This window comes from Monodelphis domestica, chromosome 4 (assembly GCF_027887165.1).
Source record: "Monodelphis domestica isolate mMonDom1 chromosome 4, mMonDom1.pri, whole genome shotgun sequence".
NCBI lineage: Eukaryota > Metazoa > Chordata > Mammalia > Didelphimorphia > Didelphidae > Monodelphis > Monodelphis domestica.
In genome coordinates this window covers 387,151,752-387,169,081 of record NC_077230.1, presented here as the reverse complement: position 1 = coordinate 387,169,081, position 17,330 = coordinate 387,151,752, and the positions used below count along the sequence as shown (strand labels likewise).

Here is a 17,330-nt window from a genome sequence, read left to right as displayed (position 1 = left end):
TTACACCTTAATAGATTTGAAGATCTCTTCTTAATAGTCAGCTACTTTTCATGAGAAGTTATGAGTCCAAGAATACTTTTCATTTCTTCATCATAAGGAACTATGAAGAACACTCTCTGGAGAGTAATTACATACAACAATATTCCCACAGTAGAGAAGAGGAGCATCTCAATCAAACTGGCTAGAATACAAATTTCAGTATACTGAATCTTGGTTTCACACTGTCTGCCATTATGATTGGGAATCTATTCCTTTTTTTTCCAGGCTTCCAAGACAATATAACAATGTTTATAAAAAGCAAATCCTTTTGTGGGGAGAGGGAGGGGATACAACAACAAAGTAGTAAATTTCAATTGGTTCAACAATCTCCATGTTTAGTGACAGCTAGGAAAGACAATGCAGGCATGCTGTAGACACCATCCTAACACGGAACTCATTTTGAGCTATAAAAAGCAAGACAACTCAAAGAGGAAAGACAAGACCACAACAAACAAGATTTTTAAATGGGCAAGAACTCACATAGTATGACTCCCATTTCCATAACACTTGAAGGTTTGCCAACAACCATAAGTGCTATAAGACCTGTGGCTCCCATTTCACATGGAAAAGAGGAGATTCCTAAAAGTTAAGTGACCAGGGACAAACAGCTAGGAGCAGAGGGCCTGGAAAAGGCACTCAGGGCTTCCAACAGAGTGTTCCACTACTGATCACAGCTGTCTCCAGAGGCAGTGAAAAGAGCTCTGAATTTAGGTCAAGGTCTTCACTTCAAATCCCAGCTCAGGTACTCAAGTAAGACCTGGGTAACTTGGATGAGTAAATTGGTCAATTCCCTTCTGTGAGCCTATTTCCTCCCTCAGCAGTGCAACTAGGGACTAGGCCCATGAACCGTCTCTCAATTCTGAAAAGGAATGCTCTTTCCACTAAACGAGATTATTCCCTTGGGGGACCACAGGCAGAGCCAAGCCACCTTGGGTCACCCCAGTCCATACTCTGACTCACAGTAAGGGCCAAGATTTCTAGCCCTATACCCAATGATACTTCATGCTCCACAGATAAACCATTTGTAGCATCTCTCTGTCACAGCTGAACCTTTTTTGAAACATCCATAACAAATGATGTATCCATAATTTTCCTGTAGAAGGTGCAAATAATGGGTATCACCCCAATCTATACCAGCTGGCCATGGTCTAAACTGTGTTCTGTCTTCAGAAATGGCCATCCCCATTCAACCATATCACAATCATTTATTAAAGGCCCCTTTGTAAATGACTATGCAGGACACTGGGAGAAAAATGCACTTTGAGATACACAGGTAATTAATGATCAAGGTATGGACCCTGTCAAAGCAATACTAGGAAAGAGAAGGGATTCAGAACAACTGCCCTGGACACCACAGGGAAGGAGACAAAATGATCAGTCTTTTTACATTCTTTAAATAAAAATGCATTCTTAATGCAAGAATTCCACTCACCTTCCCCAGCAAAACGGCTTTTGTCAGTTTGTGTTTCAATGAAGTCTGACTACCTCCAGGGGTCAGTCACCATCACCCATGGGCTACGCCTGAAATTCTCAAAACCCTTGGTGTGTGGTGGAGACCTAGGCCAGGGCTCAGATCTCAGCTCACATAATAGTGATTAGTGGCCTTAGGCAAGGAGCTACAGAGAACACTCTGACCCTCCACTTCTTCCTCTAGAAAACAGAGCTAATACTCCCACTACCAATCTCATAAGATAACGGGGGAGAGGAAAAAAAAAAGAACTCTGAAAACCTTATAGAACCAACCACTAGAATGGGACTTGTGAGGGGCAAGATTTATGATCACTAGTACAGAAACACTCTCTGCCAATGGAGTTGAGCACAATCATAGGGAGTGAACTCCCTAAGAGCACCAGGAAATTCCCTGCTCAGTCCAGGGTCAAACAGCCAGTACTGAACAGAGGCAGGTCTTTTGGCTGACTATCCACACTACTCTATCCTCTCTAGAATGAGATTATTAAACTCACTGTGAAAGATTTATGGAAAGAGACATAGGGCAAGGGTTGTTTCACGAACCTGAAACAATGGGTCTGTCACTCTGATTTTGGACCTGAAAAGGCAAAGGAATTTTCTACCTCTCCCCAGAATCTGACATCACATCATGTTGCCTCCTCTAACCCCAAATTCTTAGCACTACTGAATCTAAAGCTGTCAATGCCTAAGGAAGCTTCTTCAAGGTGGATGGACATATTTTTAACTACAAGATTCAGTCCAAAATAACTGCTTAATGGCAGTCAGTGGAAACTGTCAATTTATAGATGTGCCATTCAATCTCATCAATCTAGAAGGCAGCAAAAGACAGGTGCCAGTGTTTACACAGCACATGCTCTCTAATGGCCTCTGGCTTTTAATGGCCTAGAAAGTGTGTTTTTAACAACCCAAATTCTTCCTATTTGAGAGTACAAAGGTAAGGAAAACTAATACACCAAGTGACTAATCATCTAAAATCTGAAGGCTGAAAAGTAACACAAAGGCTACCATTTTAATAGAATTTGTTTATTTTTTAAGAATTCCTAGGTAAGAAAATAGATAACAGAATATTTATATTCTCTTGCAGCTCTCATCTTGATTACTGCACAGTCTCCATTACCCTAGTACTTACAAATGTGCAGAATCAAAAGGCACACTCCCAGGAATATCTCAGTCTCAAAGAATAATAAAAATCATACTTAAGCCATCAAGCCATTTTGAGAAAATATAGGATATTTATGATAAAATATTAATGCTAAAATACTGAGTAAGCTTAAGAATTTGTGTACCATATGCAAAGACTGAAAACTGGCCCCTGAATTGAGAAACCTCTACAGGATATACTCTGAGCCTTCATTATAACACAAATCATGTGATATCAGAAAATAAATAGGTAATATAGAGAACTAGTGGGATTTGCTAGATTTTTTAAATGTACGTTACCAAGAAGGAATATTAAAAAGTATTCTTTGCTGCTGCCTCTTGTGAGTTTCTCCAATGGGTGGCTATCTACCTTGCCTACCCAGAGCCTCTTGATCTGCTCTAATCTTCAAAGAAAATTGCTGGACTCCCTCACTAACCTGAGTGTGATAGCTAAAGCAGCCTGGGAAAGAGCTCAAGGCAACATCTACTTGGCAGGGTACTCTAGTCCATTAAAGTGTCTCATTTCCACACATCCTAAAAAATGTTTTACTAATGAGAAAGATCCTACGCCATTTTAACTTAGTTCTAAGTTTGGACATTACAGAAGACCTGCTTTTTCATACAAGCCATCTAACCACAGTTAACCATGTCAAGGAAGCTCATCCCTTCCCCCTTCCTGAGTAACTTTACCTGTCCATCAAACATTCCTGACATACCACAGTTGCACAGGTTTGCATTGGCGTATGTTCTGTACATCAATAAAAGGGGAGACCAACGAGAGAACGGACGAGACCAACTAGAGAAAGGGGGAGACCGACGAGAAGACCATGAGGGAAGCATGAGGAGAAGGGACAGTGCAGGAGGTGAGGGGGAAATGAGAAAGGAACTGGCAGGCTAGGCTCCATGCAGTCAGGTTACATGGGAATGATTGTCTACCCTTCATAATAAACTTTATAATCTATACCTCTGGGTAGAAAGAAATATTATTTATTTTTAATTTATTACATAACAATCTTCTGGGTATGTACCCAAAATATCAGGTAATAATCTAAAAACTCTGTTCAAGTGCTACCTTTCTGTAGAAAACCTTCCTTGATTCCCCAACTCCTAGTGTTTCTCTAGCTGCTACCACCCTCTCTCCTATCCTGTGAAAATTTTGTCTCAAATATACTTTGGATTAATTTTCTATGCATGTTATTTCTCCCAATAGAATGTAGGCTTCTTGAAGGCTAAGGCTGTTCCACAGTCCTCTTTGTACTCCTGCACCTGGTTTAGTCCTTGGTTCATAGGCAGCAATCAATCATTGCTTACTGATTGAAAGAACATAACTAGCTAATATTTAATATTATACTTCTTAACCAATAAGATTTAAATTAAATTGAATACTTTTAATTATCTACTAAACTTTCAGATTACTATATCCCTATTACAATTTTTAAATGGCCTAAGCAAAACTCATATAAGAAGTTACATATTATTCCAGTGTCAAGATGTTTAATTCCTCTAAATCTCAAATTCTCACCCTATTAATTAAAGAATACTACTACTAATGACCACATCTAAAATCTAGAATCAAAACTGATAGCCATGGCAGCAATGGAAGAGCTGTAGAAAAACAGGTACACTAATACACTGGTGGTGCTGTGAACTTGTCCAATCATTCTGGAAAACCGTTTGGAACTATGCTCCAAAAGCTATTAAACTGTATATACTCTTTGACCCAACAATACCACTATTAGGTCTATATGGTGGCAAAGAATTAGAAACTATGGGGATGTCCATCAATAAGGAATGGTTAAACAAATTATGATATATAAATGCAAAGGAATATGATTGTGTTGCAAGAAATGATGAACAGGAGGTTTCAGAGAAGCCTACGAAGACCTGTATGAACTTTCCAAAGTAAACTGAACAGAATCAGGAGAATAATTTATAAGTAACAGTAATATCATAAAAATAACCAACTGTGAAACTTGGAAATTCTTAATAACACACAATTCTAAAGGACTCAAGATGAAACATGTTATCCCTGCTCCACAATAGAGAACTGATAGTACAGAATGAACATATTGTCTTATTTATTTATTTTTCTTACTTTTTCTTAGAATATAAACAGAATGAAATGACCCCATTTGACCCACTCACTGAGCTAAGCAGGAACCTATTCCTGAAATAAATTAAAATCAAAAATGACCAAGAGAGAAAAGAGAATGCCTTAAAAGTTCTTCAAGAACTCGGGTGTCAAGAAGAAGAGCAGAGTAGATTTGATTTGGTTAATGGTGACTGAAGATTTTTTTTGTTGATTTGGGGGTTTCTTGGTGGAGGAGTTAGAGGGGGGGAGTGGAAGGAAGGAGAATGTTAAGCTCAAGTATAGATTGTTCAGGCTATATTTGGAGAATAACTTCATGTATAAGAGACCTTAGAGGCCATTTGTTTAACCTTCTACCTCATTTAAGAATTCACTCTAATCCAGTGGAATAGCTCATTGGCTATGGGAGGAGGCGAGGGAAAGAATATGAATCATGTAACCATGAAAAAATATTCTAAATTAATTAAATAAACTTAATTTTGAAAAAGAATTCACTCTATAATAATCTCTGAGAAAAGGTCATCTGATCTTAGCTTAAGTATTTCCTAATTAAAAAAATAAAAAACAGAACTATAATTTATCTAACATAGCTTAATTTCACTCATGCTACTGCACTAAATAGTAGGAAATATTATTTTGCAAAGTAGTTTATTATGTCTACTCAATTTTGGCTGACAAGTCAGGTCAAGATCCTTAACTTTGAGAGAATAAATTATTATACTATTTTCTGGTCTATTCTGTTTTGCATAACGTTTCCATTATGATCAATAAATATTTGAAAATTTAAAAAAAAAAAAGAACTCAGGTGAGGGCCAATATTCACATTGCTGTAGAGTAGTATAGTACTGGGATATAGGTGTACAACAGCATAAATGACAAAAACTAGTTAATAGATTCCATTCAGTAAAAATTAAGACATAAAACAGTCAATGTTGGAGGAAGTGAGAAAAGATAGATACATTAATACACTGTTGGCAGAACTGTGAAATGGTACAACCACCTTAGAAAACAATTTGGAATTATGCAAATAAAGTGGCTAAAATGTTCATACCCTTTGAACCAGAGACTCCCTTACTAGGCTTATATCCTAAAGAAGTCATCAATTAAAAAAAAAAGACCCCATATACTCCTAAATATTTATATTGGCACTTCTTGTGATAGCTAAGAATTAGAAGAAACAGCTAGGGGGGTGTGGTGGATAGAGCACTAGGCTTGGAATCAGTAAGATGCAAGTTAAAAAAATTCAGCTTCAGAAACTTACTAGCTCTGTAAACCTGGGCAAGGCTCTTAACCCCTATTTGCCTCAGTTCCTCATCTGTAAAATGGGAGTATAGTAGAAAAAGAAATGGCAAACCACTTCAGTATCTCAGTCAAGAAACAAGAGTCAAACATGACTAAATGACTGAACAACAAGAACTGGTAGATGCCCATCATTGATTGGGGAATGGCTAAAGAAATTGTGGTATATGAACTTTAATGGAATATTACTATGCTAAAAGAAATTATATGTGTGATGAATATAGACAAGCTTGGAAAAATCTATGTAAACTGATGCATTCAAGCAAACCAAATACACAATAACTACAACAATATAAATGGAAAGAACACTAAGAAAAAAATCAAATATAATAAAATCATAAAGATCAAATAAAATTCAAAGGAAAACCTAAGAGAAAACATCTCCAATCTACCCCTTTGGTGGAGTTGGGAGGTTCACAGGAGTCACACACTGCTTATGCTTTTGGACACCCTCAATATGTCAAACAGTTATGGGGGCTTTTGTTTTTTCTCTCTTAAAAAAAATACTATTTGATATATAAGATAGCTCTAAGGAAGTGGGGGGGAGGTGAAATCCATGAGACACCATGATAATGTAAGAAACAGAAAACATCAATTTAAAAAAACTAAGCCATAAAATCTGGCATTACAAAATAATTTTGATTAAAAAGCATTATAAAAAGTTTCCTCACAGGATACAAAATAAATCCATATACCCCCATCAGTATTTCTATTTATTACCAACAAAGTTCAGCAAGAATCAGAAAGAGAAATTCCATTTAAAATCACTCTAAACAATATAAAATATCTGGAAATCTATTTGTCAAGGCAAACACAGGAATTATATGAACACAACTACAAAACACTTCACACAAATAGTCAAATCTAAACAATTAGAAAAATATTAATTGCTCATGTTTAGGACAAACCAATAAAATTAAAATGGCAATTCTAGCTAAATTAACTTATTTATTCAGTGCCAATATTTTATTTAACTAGAAAAAATAATAACAAAATTCACCTGGAAGACAAAAGGTCAAGAATATAAAGGGAAATGATGAAAAAAAAAGTGAAGGATGGAGGCCTAACAGTACCAGATCTCAAACTGTACTATAAAGCAGCAATCATCAAAACAATTTGGTACTGGCTAAAGAATAGGATGGTAGATCAGTGGAGTAGATTAGATACACAATATACAGAGGGGGTAAATGACCATAGCAACCTGAGTGTTTGATAAACCCAAAGACTGCAGCTTTTGGAATAAAAACTCACTAGTTAACAAAAACTGCTGGGAAAATTGGAAAACAGTAGTAGCAGAAGCTAGGTATAGACCAGTATATCTCACACCCTATACTAAAATACAGTCAAAATGAATATATGATTTAGATATAAAGAGTGATACAATAACTAAATTAGAGGAAAAACAAAACAGTTCACCTGGCAGATCTTTGGAGAAGGGAAGAAATTTATGACCAAACAAGAAATAGAGACCCTTATAAGATGCAAAATGAATCATTTTGATTACATTAAATTAAAAAGGTTTTGTACAAACAAAACTAATCTAACCAAGATTAGAAGGGAAACAATAAATTGGGAAAAAGTTTTATAACAAATTTCTCTGGTAAAGGTCCAATTTCTCAAATTTATAAAGAACAAAGTCGAATTTATAAGAATATAAGCCATTCCTAAATTAACAAATGGTCAAAGGATATGTACAAGCAATTTTCAGATGAAAAAATCAGACATCAATAACCATATAAAAATGTTCTAAATCACTCTCGATTAGAGAAATGCAAATCAAAACCATATTGAAGTATCAGCTCACATCTATGAAACTGGCCAATATTGCAGTAAAGTAGTAAATGCTGGAGGGGATATGGCAAAATTGGAAGACTAATGCATTGTTGGTGGAGTTGTAAACTGACCCAACCATTCCGAAGGGCAATCTGGAACTATACCCAAAGGGCTACATAAAACTGGGCAGAAATACCACTACTGGGTCTATATCTCAAAGATAAAAAAGGGGAAAGGACCCACTTGTACAAAAATATCTAGAGCAGCTCTTTTTGTGGTGGCAAAGAATTGGAAACTAAAAGATGTCCCTCAATTGGGGAATGGCTGAACAAATTGTAGGATATAATGGTGATGGAATACTATTATGCATAAGAAATCATAAGCAGGATGATTTTAGAAAAAGCTGGAAAGCTCTGTAGAACATTGGTGCAGAACAAAATAAGCAGAACTGAGAGAACACTGTACACAGTAAACAGCAAAATTGGACAGTGGTTATATGCGAAAATTTGGCTACTCTCATCAATGCAACAAGCTGGGACAATCCTGAAAGATTGATGAGAGGGAATGCTATCCACCTCCAGAGAAAGAACTGTTGGAGTCTTCTCTCACATCCAGTGTATTTTTGTATTTTTGGTTTTATTTTGGGGTTTGAGTTATGTAGGACTTTGCTTTTACAACAATAACCAATATGGAAGTGTTTTGCATGACAAAAAAAATGTGAAAAATAGTTTCCTCACTTAATTCCTCAACTGCACCTAGATATCAACTATAGGGGGCGAAAAAACATTTCTACAAGACTCGAAAATCCACGCACTCCATATCAAACCAATCATCAAGCACTGACTGGCACCTGCTATGGGTAGGCACTGTGACAGGTGCTAAAGATACAATGAATTAAACAATGGCTATAAGGAGCTTCCATTCCAGGGTGCCCTAGTACCAATGCCACAAGGAGGTGATTACTATTTCAAGCACCAGCTCACCTACACTTCTGATCATTCTTGAAGTCCAAGTCTCCCTTTGCTGCCAAAACAACCTGAAAAGATCCAAGTACCCAGCAGCCATGCAGGAACTCTGGAACACACAACAAGGTCCTCCCCAGGGGCTCCTCTTCACAGGCTTATCAGACTACTGCTCTAGAAGCTTCAGCTCTACTGCTGCCCAACATCAGAAAGCTGCTTGGTCCAACATCTTAGAAAGGGTTATTCAGGAACTCTTCAAGCTGGCTCTCTGGACCCCAGAAGCCTCCCACAACTCACCATTAGTGGGCTGCTTCTTTGTCCCTTCCATTTTTCTTGCCTTGAAAGCTAAAATTTTACTTCTGGATTCAAGACAAGTGTGCTCTATCTAGCATTTCTAGATAGATTTCTAACAACCACAGTGCACTAACGAGGAAACATTTATAAAATATAACTTGCTTCAATGACCTGATAGAGAAAAAATAGCAGTACCCTTCCTACCACTTACCCTCCCAACTCTGGAGTAAATGAGATTCCTTCCCTGGGTGGGAGTTTGATTTTTTTTAGGTTTGAAATTTTTATTTAATTAATTTAGAATATTTTGCAATGGTTAAATGATTCATGTTCTTTCCCTCCTCCTCCCACTCCCCTGCCATAGCCAACGAGCAATTCTACTGGGTTTTACATGTGTCATTGATCAAGGCCTTTTCCATATTATTAATATTTGCATTAGGGTGATTATTTAAAGTCTACATCACCAATCATATCCCCATCAACCTATGTCGTTTGTTTTTCTTCCATGTTCCTACTCCTGGGTAGGTGTTTGGAAGGGCCTTCTAGGGTCTCTTCCAATTCTGAGATTCTATGAAATGAAAACACAACAGAATAATTTATAGAAGCAGGCTACAACGCCCTCTGGCTAAAGTGAGGGTTACAATAAAAGCCTAGCTTTCTTTAAGATGACCAACTTTCCATTTTAAAAAAGTCAAGAGGAAAAGCATTCCTAACTTAGCAGAACAATCACGCTCCCAAAAAGTGGTAACTAAAGTAAATTTTCTCAACATCATGAAACTCAAGACACAAAAAAAGAGAAACAATTTTGGAGGTAAAAATTTCTGAAGGAAAGTATTATGTTCCTGATGATACAATTTGTAATTGTTTGAAAATACAAATATCTACAATCAAACTGAAACTGGTACACCACAAAAGAGAGAAAACAGGCAGCCAGGAAAAAGAGATTCCTGATCTCTTAAACATCAGAGTTCCATTTCATTTTCCCTCGGTCACCTCCCAACCAAAGGTAATTCCTTTAAATCTCTTTGTTCTAATAGGGTTTATCATGCTCCCCACTGAGTCCTTAATTGTTTGTTTGTTTAACAGCCCAGATTAGAACATTAAAGGGTCCTTGATCAGTTTGGGATCTTTTCCAACTTCTCCCCAAGTTCTTTACCCAGGAGTATGAAAAGGTTCATTGATATAATTTATTATTTCCTTGAGTACAGTTGCTCCCAAGGGTTTCCTTTAGGCCAAACACATATATAATGTGAAATTAAGCAATATGAATCTTTATGAAATTACTACAATCCCTTCCTACTTGGTGATCATCACACATTCTATTCCTACAGTCTTAAAACACAAAGTTTCCCAGTGGAGAAATTATTCTTCAAGTAAGCACCTCAAAAAATTTAAATTTCATCAACCCCACTAAAGTTCTTCATTCCTAATTATGTTTGACATTATGCCTCCACAGTAGCAACCCAAATAAATTAAATATCATGCTAATAAAAGCAATAACCTTATTCATTCCTTTCCTCAACAACAAATATTTCTGGAGTTGGCAAAATGCAGTTACTACCTTTTAGTATTTAGTGTGTTTCATTCTAAATGGTCAGACCATCCTATTACAGGCTCTGGAGCCATCTGTTGAATGGAATAACAAAATCTCCACAGTAAAGTAGGAAAGGACCTCAAAGGCAGCAATCTAGGAGGCTAGCAGCCAGTCTCCACACAGATAACAGAGGCTTCCTGGATCTTTGGAACTGGGCTCAGATCTGGGTCCAAATCCCAGTTTACATTCTCTAGTTTCAGGAACTGATTTAGGCCTCAGTTTCCACCATGGGCATAATAACAACAGCCCTTGAAGGACTGTTATGAGAAGCAAATTAGAAGACTTATATTAAACATTGGGCAAATCTTCAAGCACTACATAAATGTCAATTAATATTCCTGTTCCACTTCCCAACAACTCAAATCATAAAAAAATTCTCTTTGAATTGATCCCACAGGGCCTGTCTGCAACATCTAACCAAAGCTTCTAGTTCTAGTCTCAGAGACTAATAATAATCGTAATTCTAATCATAATTGTTGGGGCAGTTTATGACCCTGGAACCTCACAACATTATTCTCATCATTCCCATTTTACAAGAAACTGACACCCAGGGATTGTGACTTGCCCATGTTCCTATGCACACAACCAGAGGAGGAGGTAGTTCTGATCGATCTCAAGTCCAACAATCTCCATGAGACCACTCTGTCGCCTCCTGAGCAGAACCTGCCTGTTCTTTCTCTTCCAGGCAAGCCCTCCAAATGCTGAAGGCAGCTTCAGGACCTCAAAAGTCTTCCATTCACCGGGCTAAACAAACATCCTCTATATGCCTCAGATGGCATGACCTCAAGCCCTCAGCCGAGGCCCCCAGTTATATCAGCCAAATAAGTAGATTCAACAGATAAACAAACAGAAAGACCAAAGGGCTAGGCCTGGGTTTCAGAGTAGATCCTGGAAAGGTCCCAGGGATTCCCCAGGGAGAACAAGCATCTGCTGTGACTGTCACCCAGGCATCTGTACTCAAGACATCTGTTGGTCACTAGCAGAAAGGTTAAGGACTAGGACAGCTTTGCACTCTCCAGCCTGCAGCACCTAATCTGCCCCTTAAAGAGCAGAATTCTTCGATAGCAATCCCAGCTAGGGCAAGTTCAATACTCAAATGGTGAAGGCTAGATGAGAGAGACCCTTTAAAGCACCAAAGACTTTAAAGTTCTGCTCAAACAACTCAAGAGTTGGATCACACTTTACAAAAGGTAGCGGGGGTGCCACTGCACACACAATGGAAACAGAGCAAAGCTTGGAGTGTCAGGAAGAACTGGATTCAAATGTGGCCTCACAAACTCATTAGCTGTGTGAAGTCACTGAACCTCAGTCTGTCTCAGTTTCCTCATCTGTAAATTGGATATCTTAACAGTGGGGCTTTCATGGGGATTGAATGAGGCAAGATTTGTGAAGGCCTTATTTAGCCCAGGCCTAGCACACAAGAGGCCCTTAAAAAATGCTTTGTTTACTTTCTTCCTGTCTTTCACTCCCTGCTCTCCAAGACCTTCACAATTATGAGAGCAAATGAAGAAAGTTTAGCTAAAGATACATCAAAAGACTGACATATACACAAAGAATATCAGACCAGACCAATCAGTTTTGAAAACCAAGTTGCATGTGCCAGACCACACCACTGAGGATCTCCAGGTGGTCCAAGTTCCCTTGACTATGATGTAACTTGCAGGTCACCACTCAAAAATTGGCACTGGAAAAATGAAGGAAATCCACACTCCAGTGCCTAGTGCTTCTGCTTATGACTGAACAAAAAACAAGAAGAAAGTCTAGCACCATTAGGTCTTCCTGGCCTCGAGCTAACTTCTCACTGAAAAATACCCTCCCTCTGGAGTTCTGAAACACAAAAGGGAATAAGCTAAGGTCAAGTGAGCGGCTGCCTGCTTGTGAAATATCACTTACCTCAGGAAGCTGGATCAGTTCCAAAGAGCAACATTTCTGAGAAATCTCAACACCCTCATACAACAACATAGCAACATAACAGCTGACAATAGAGTACTAACTAGCCTTGAAAGTCAGGGATATTCAGATGCTCGACATTATTAAAAGTTCAACATAAATTAATTTATGCCTAGTGTTCCAGCACTAGCTTTTGTCCAACCCGGTGGTGTTCATGCTAATTTAATAGCCACAAAAATGAAAAATAAGAAAGAAACTCCAAAACCCATACAACTCACAAGCATTTCAATTCCATTCACCCAATGATGGCTTATTTTTATCCAAAATAAATAAACTCTGCTTTTATTAGACCCCAAAGGTTATAAAATGCCTCATTCTAATATGGCCTTTTCCTGCGTAGTAAATAAAAACCCTGTTAGCTTAAAGGGATTTCCTGATCTTGCTTCTTCATATTTTCACCACAGCAGACTGCTGTAACATCAGGGTCTACTTTGAATAAATCAAAAAGAAAACTAATTCAGAAAATTTAGAAAAATTATATGTTTTAACTACAGGACTAACACTTCTATCAAAAGCCCCATGCCTTCTCCTTAATAATTATTGTTATGACCACTATCAAAGCAAGGTAACTCAACCAAAACTACACTTATGATTTCATTTCTTCACACCAAATATATTCCATATCAAATACCTCTACCATCTTAGGACATGGAAATGGGGTTTATTCATTCCACTTACAACTCTATCATATTGCTGACAGAAATGAGCAAAATTATTTCAGAGCAGTGACTCTCCTGATTCCCAAAAAGTACTCAGGAACTGGTAAGGATGTTGAGCTCCTATTGGCCTTTTTCAAACCCTACTCAATCCTAGATCAGATTCCCTGGACTTCCTGACTTTGATGTCTTCCCAAACCAAACTATCTTACATACCTCAGGCAAACTAACCTTAACCTAAAACACTGCCTTCTGCAGCTGTGAACTAGTCTGACTGTTCCAAAAAACAACTTGGAATTATGGGGAAAAAGTGGCTAAAATGTGTGTTCCTACCCTCTGGCCACACCATGGCACATGTACCCCAAGGAAGCCAAAGAAATAAGGAGATGATATAGACCAAATGTTCATTAAAAACAACTTTTTGAAAGAACAGAGAACTGGTAACAAAATGGGACATAGTAATGGTTCAACTAATTATGAAATGTGGATGTAATAGAATGAGACAAATGAAGGGGTTAAAAAAACCTCAGGAAAATAAGGAGAAAGAAAACAACAGTGAAATAAAGAGACCAGAAGAATGACATATACAATATAATATAATATACATACATACGATACATAATATACATACAATATAAACTTAAAAAACCCTAAAAGGAGGACAAACTGAGTAAGCTTAATGACCAAAAGTGGCCCTGAAAAATGGGTCTCTGAGACTTCCCTCCCTCTCACAACCTACACCATTCACCTCAGAATGGGTGAATGACTTGAATAGAAAGAAGGAAACTATAAGTAAATTAGGTGAACACAGAATAGTATACTTGTCAGTTCTTTGGGAAAGGAAAGATTTTAAGACCAAACAAGAGTTAGAAAAATTTACAAAATGTAAAATAAATAATTTTGATTACATTAAATTAAAAAGTGTTTGTACAAACAAAACCAATGAAACCAAAATTAGAAGGGAAGCAACAAACTGGGAAAAAATCTTCTTAACAAAAACCTCTGACAAAGGTCTAATTATTCAATTTTATAAGGAGCTAAATCATTTGTACAAAAAAAAAAATCAAGCCATTCCCCAGTTGATAAATGGGCAAGGGACATGAATAAGCAATTTTCAGATAAAGAAATCAAAACTATTAATAAGCACATGAAAAAAGTGTTCTAAATCTCTTATAATTAGAGAATGCAAATCAAAACAACTCTGAGGTATCACTTCACACCTAACAGATTGGCTAACATGACAGCAAAGGAAAGTAATAAACATTGGAGGGGACGTGGCAAAATTGGGACATTAATACATTGCTGGTGGAGTTGTGAATTGATCCAACCAATCTGGATGGCAATTTGGAACTATGCCCAAAGGGCACTAAAAGACTGCCTGCCCTTTGATCCAGCCACACCACTGCTGGATTTATACCCCCAAAGATCATAAAGAAAAAGATTTATATAAAAATATTTATAGCTGAGCTCTTTGTGGTGGCAAAAAAATGGAAAATGAAGGGATGCCCTTTGATTGGGGAACGGATGAATAAATTGTGGTTCTGTTGGTGATGGAATACTATTATACTGAAAGGAATAATGAACTGGAGAAATTTCACGTGAACTGGAACAACCTCCAGGAATTGATGCAGAGTGAAAGGAGCAGAACCAGGAGAACATTGTACACAGAGACGGAGATACACTGTAGTACAATCAAATGTAATGGACTTCTCTACTAGCAGGAATGCAATGACCCAGGACAATTCTAAGGGACTTATGAGAAAGAACACTATCCACATCCAGAGGAAGAACTGTGGGAGTAGAAAAAGAAGAAAAACAACTGCTTGATCACATGGGTCGATGGGGATATGATTGGGGATGTAGACTCTAAATGATCACCCTAGTGCAAATATCAATAATATGGAAATAGGTCTTGATCAATGACACATGTAAAACCCAGTGGAACTGCATGTTGGCTATTGGGGAGGGGGGGACACACACATGTAACCATGGAAAAATATTCTAAATTAATTAAATAAAATTTTCCAAATAAAAAATAAACCATTGGATAAGAAGAAAGACTTCTCTCCCTCTGCTTGTCCAGCAGGTAGATGACAAGAGGGGCAAATCATAGTACACCTGATCAGATGGGTCACTATATTGGTTAATTTTTATTTAACTCCTTATCTTTGTCACATGGTGGATAAAGGAGCAGAGGGTGAGGAAGGAGAATTATTATGTAAAGAAGGCCAGTGTTTAACCAGAAATGACTGATCCCACTAAAGGCATAAAAATTAAAAAAATAAAAAACCTTTGTAAAAATGGCATTAATCAAGTCACTGTTCTTCAGACAAGAATAGTCCCCAGTGTGGATGGCATGGGAGATATCATATAGTAACAATGAGCCCAAACTATTTTCCAATTGCATCTGTTAATATGTCAAACCATAAAACCAAACCACACTCAACTCTAAAAATACACTAAGTTCATTCACAAATCTCAAGTCTCCCATAGGCTATTTTCTCCTCTCTCTCACTTCTCCTACAAGTCCTTCCTCCTTTTCCTCTCTCCAAATTCTAACTTTCACAACATCCTTCAAGAAAGTTAAATTACTGTGAACCCCATGTCACATGCACCTACCCCTCCCAAGTGTTGTTGAAAGGATCAAATGAAATAATATTTGTAAGGAGCTTAGCATAGTATCTGACACATAGTAGGCATGATATAAATGCTAGCTATTATAATTATTACTACTACCATTTCTATATATGGTTTTATTACACACTAAGCCTGAGAGCAACTTGAGACCAGGACTTTGTCATACTTAAACAGACACCACAATGCTAAGCCCAGTGTAAAGGCTCAAGGGATATCTTTTGAATGAATAGTAAGACATGAGATTGCAGTCATCAAGAACTTTTTATGAGCTGCAAACCAAGTTAACAACTGTATGAAACTACTAGTAAATATTAATATCATTAATAAAAGAAAGGCAAATCAAAACCACTTTGAGGCTTCACCTTTCACCATGCCAGCAAACTAGTAGAGATGGCACAAGCTGGAAGAGTCAATGCCTGAGGATGAACAGGAACACTACTATGCTTTTAGTGATGGACCTTATGCTGGGTATGAATTGGACAAATCATTTTGAAATGAAATTTGGAATTATGCTAAGAAACAAAAATATCCATAGAGATACTAGCCACACACGCCAATGATCAAATTCAGAAAAGAGGGGTTCCATGTGTACCAAGACACCCAGCAGCATTTTGTGTTGGCAAAAACCTGAAAACAAAGTCCAACGTACTCTGAATGGAGAAAGCCTAAACAAGTCATGGCACATGAATTAAGAGAATATTATTTCACTCTAAGAAATGATGAATCAGACTTCAGAGAAGCCTGGGAAGACATGTGAATTAATACAAAGGAAAGAGTCATCAGGCCCAGGGAAGTAATACTACTTCAATAATGGTCATAGAAAGAACAAAAACAAAACAAAAACTGAGGCCTTTGAAACTATGAAATGATAATGACTGTGCTTAGTCCTAGGGGAAAGGTGAGAAAATGTACCTGACTCCCTGCTTTTCAGAGCAACAACTATGGCCACAAAACATTGCATGTGCTGTCTATACCAAGTAAAGTGTTGGTTAATTATCGTTTTTCTCTTTTTAATTTTCCCCCCAAGGGACAGCTTGTTGAGGATGAGAGTAAGAAGGGTCTATTTAAAAATGAAAGTAGTATAAAAATAAATAGAATTTTTAAAAGTTTTTAAATAAAGAACTTCTTATAATAAAGGTGTAACACTTCAAAGGACTGACTCAAGATTTTTTTTTTAAACCCCTACCTTAGAATCAACACTATGTATTGGTTCCAAGGCAGAAAAGTGGTACAGATTAGGCATTTGGAGTTAAGTGACTTACCAAGGGTCATACAACTAGGAACAAATGTGTCTGAGGTCACATTTGAACCCAGGGCCTTCTATCTCTAGGCCTCTCTAGCCCCTGACTCACCTAGCTGCCAAGTTTCTAAAGTTTTCAAAGAAAACAGCAACAATGATTTCTTGGTCTTCTAGATTAAAATTTACTTTT

The 17,330-nt window shown here is 37.4% G+C and overlaps 1 protein-coding gene across 15 annotated transcripts in view; it reads right to left on the bottom strand.

Moving 5' to 3' along the window:
• Nucleotides 1-17,330, bottom strand: part of EIF4G3 (eukaryotic translation initiation factor 4 gamma 3) — a 386,696-nt gene that overhangs the window by 359,581 nt on the left and 9,785 nt on the right. The gene's annotated exons all lie outside the window — the stretch shown is intronic.